General features: G+C 38.6%; 1 protein-coding gene across 2 annotated transcripts in view; it reads right to left on the reverse strand.

The window, feature by feature from the left end:
* The window catches only part of LOC110443086 (alpha-L-fucosidase-like), a 23,290-nt gene that overhangs the window by 13,092 nt on the left and 6,097 nt on the right, over nt 1-4,101 (reverse strand). The window lies entirely within an intron of this gene.

A 4,101-nucleotide genomic window follows, 5' to 3' on the forward strand; every position in this document is an offset into this window, starting at 1 on the left:
CCCCCCCCACTAACTAACATGTGAACGAGGCTAAATATGTATAGGGGTTACCATTATTTAGATCTGACATGAAATGGGATGCAATGTTAGTATTACCACGGACTTATAGATAGCATCTAATCTAATTCCCTGGTATTACCAACAAAGTGAATGACACATTGGGCTTCTTCTATAGTCAGATGTTAACGTTAACGAGATCGTCCTCAGCAACTGATCAGTCCAGATATATCTTGTCGTAGTTCTGCAAAGAAAGAATAATTCTTTCCGCGGACTAGACCTATAAACGACTGGACCTCTCTATCATCTGACCTTATCAAACCCCCAACCCTGTCAATTTACGTTCAAATATGCTACTAGTTCTTATGAATATTGATAATACAGATCAGAAGATTCTCCTTCTCTCAAGTTCCCTTTCTTTCATTTCTCCTGCTTACTACTCAACCCCCCCCCCCCCCCCAACTATTTTTTCAAGTTTAAATTGATCATTATTAGGAAACGAAAACGATTCCTCTCCCAGCTGTTTGACCTTGGAAAAGTTTCACATTTTCATACCAAAATTCTTGCTTTAGCCAGAGAGACGCATATTCAGCTCTACATGTAGGGCGGGGGTAGGGTTGAGGTAGGGATGGGGGAATTGGGTTGATATGGTAGGAAATCTTAGAAACACGGAATGAGATTATCAGTGGTTGTACCAGTATACTCATGTGATTGGGAAGTGAACATCACACCTTTTTGGGGAATGGTACCCGGAAAAAATCTTCGCTAAGCTCTGCACAGTCTCATCTGCCTCGTACTTTATTAACATCTTCAGAAATAAAATATTGATGAGTAAAGTATTATGAATGTTGCTACTTCCCAAAGTTAACTACAAATACCATTTCGCTTTATCACAGCTGTAACAACAAAAATATGAAATACGTAAACACAAAAAACAAGACGCCCATGGGCCTTAACGGTCACCTGAGTCCTACAGTATTAATTTTTGTTGTTGAAATATGTAGTGGAGATAATGATGTCAATCATCCCTACCAAAATTTGATTAAATAAAGTTATACTTGTCAGGACAATGAGTTGATCATTCCTAGACCGAGTTTCAGTTAAATGGGCCCAGTAGAACTTGACTTTAATTTTGAAATAGTTTTTTAAAATGGCGGCCATATTGGATTTCTGATCGACCCGAAAAATAACAACACCTTGTCAGGACCACGAGTCGGTCATTCCTACCAAGTTTCAGTTAAATCGGCTCAGTTAAACTTGACTTTAAGTTTGAAATTGTTGTTCAAAATGGCAGGCCTCAGCAGCCATATTGGATTTATGATAGACCCCAAAAATAACAACACTTTGTCAGGACCATGAGTCGATCATTCCTACCAAGTTTCAGTTAAAATGGCCCAGTTGAACTTGACTTTAAGTTTGAAATAGTATTTTTTAAATGGTGGCCGTAACGGCCATATCAGATTTCTGAGTGACCCCCCAAAAAACCCACTTTATCAGGACCATGAGTCGATCATTCCTACCAAGTTTCAGTTAAATCGGCCCAGCTGAACTTGACTTTAAGTTTGTAATAGTTTTTCAAAATGGCTGCCGTGGTGGCCATATTGGATTTCTGATTGACCCGAAAAAATCAACACGTGGTCAGGGAGTTGTCAGTAACATTCCTATGAAGTATCAATGAAATCTCTTTGACAGTATTTCAGCTTAAGTTGAAAATGTAAAATATTAACGGACGACGCACGACGCACGACGCACGACGGACGAAGACGGATATAGCAATAGGTCACTTGAGTTAAAAGCTCAGGTGACCTAAAAAAACTTGTAAATGCACGGCATCCAACTCGTATGTTTTCTCTCGTTCTTAAAAAGAACCAATATGAGTCTTTCAGTGGCATTAGTATTTAAATTTCAGTGCATTTAACGTGATTGTTTGATATTCTGATAATTTTTTTCCCAGGATGAAGTCTAAGAGACGTCATCCAATCCCTAAAGTAGGCGAGGTTCATTTCTCATGAAGACATCAAATCACGTTACACGATGAAACACAGATGGACATCGCCATTCACAACTCTTTCAAGGTTAAACGCCATTCACAACTTCGCCAAGGTAAAACGCCATTCACAACTCTGCCAAGGTAAAACGCCATTCACAACTTTGCCAAGGTAAAACGCCATTCACAAATTCGCTAAGGTAAAATGCCAATCACAACTTCGACAAGGTGAAACGCTTATTATCGACAACTTTTAAACTAAACATAGAAGAAATGAAAAGCTGCCTATATGAAAGGTAAGCTTCATATGGACTTTTTTTTAATAATGTCATAATGTGAGCCTTTTTACGTACGATTATCACTTTAGTTTATAAATAATTCTATATAATTATGTATCTATACAAAGGGATATTTATAAAATGTTTCAGCAATGTGCCTCAATAAATTAAAATGTATAAAAAGTATCAATTTTATCACATATATATGGACAGTTTATCAGCAAGCGATGAAGGTACACAGTGGTCAGTTATACCAGGCTCTGTATGCGGTCAGGTAAGGAACACGATGTCAGAAAACCAGACTTATAACTTCAACTGAAGCGACAATTTTGAACAATGAAAATGTCCTCCCGGAAGAAAATGAATCACTGTTGTTGATAAGAATCTTCCTCTGGCAAGAATATGAGTATTTCTTCAAAATAAAGAAAACATATTTGATGATGATGATGATGATGATGATGATGATGATGAGCTGAACTCATCAGACACTGAGGATCTATCTGTCTACTAGTGATGACTTTACACAGATTCAGAAACGTACTGGTTTGAAAAAGGGAACGACATTGATCACACGACAACATGACCAGTTCTCGTGTACCGACAAACAATAGGAAATCTCTCTACAACAATGAAAATGACAGGTATTGTTTATGCGCTCTGTTCCACACCAGCTTGACGATAACTCCATCACAGAAACCCAGATATTAGCAGTCATTAGCGGCATAATTATGAACTTTAAAACGCGTTCTAAACATCCATTCAAAAAGAAACAAATAATACCAACGAAGATATGAAGAGTAAGATCAAAAGATTCAACATGAAGCACACAAACCTATCAGATTGCATTCCATTGGCACCGACCACACGTACCTACCGTGAATGAGAAAAACAACAACTTATGCACTAATTTACAGACATCAGTGAAGTAAGTATATTTTTTATTTTCAATATGTACCCGTGTACAAGCGGACCATGTAGATCTGTTCCGGCAGGCCTGAGGGTAGAAACCCTGTACAGGACATAAATCAATGCTTCGTTACTCGATCAAGGTACCCATCGAAAGAGGAATGATTAACGTAGCATGCATCGCCATCTGTGTCCATCCTGTCACCAAATCAGTCAACAAGTGTAATGGACAGGTTATGGCAACTACGCATAAAATGACAATTAAACATAATGGTCCTTCATAAACCACTGCAGTAACACCACGCAAAATTGCTTCTTACTAAAATACTTTACGTGACAATGTCTTTCGTAAACGAGAACTGAATGCCCGGAACTAGCAAAAGCATTTGACAAACAAGCGTGTAAGGAACGACAACTCTGTGTGGATAGTGTGCTAGAGCGATGTCCAAGAGCCAATGGTGTTGTTTGAGATAGCGGGATCGATATATCCAATGAACGCATGTTGAAATTCGTAACACAGCAGATATAAAAGAGCATGTACCCCATATGAAAGATGACACATGGTCAGTCTACTAAACTTTCGTTTTGGGAGGGGTCAAGGACGGAGGACCTGGCCAGAGGTGTTGTTTATGAGCTCTCTAGAAAAGTGTCTGTTATGCTGAAAATAACAATGCATTCATGACGAATGTTGCACTGTGTATTCTGGAGGTGCTTTAGATTACATTTGTGGTGTCTTTGGTGCAGATTTTTCTGTCTTTTCTGGATTTTGAGAAACATTTCTTTTGAAGATAGACCAGATCTCACCATGGTCCAGTGAGCACTCTTAGTGACCACTATCACCTATACTGTACCTAGTGACACACAGGTAACCTTACCTGTATTACACACCTGTATGGACATCTGACTATACACTGTTGTGCTGAAAGTGTTGGG

The sequence above is a fragment of the Mizuhopecten yessoensis genome, unplaced genomic scaffold (assembly GCF_002113885.1).
Source record: "Mizuhopecten yessoensis strain PY_sf001 unplaced genomic scaffold, ASM211388v2 scaffold716325, whole genome shotgun sequence".
Lineage (NCBI taxonomy): Eukaryota > Metazoa > Mollusca > Bivalvia > Pectinida > Pectinidae > Mizuhopecten > Mizuhopecten yessoensis.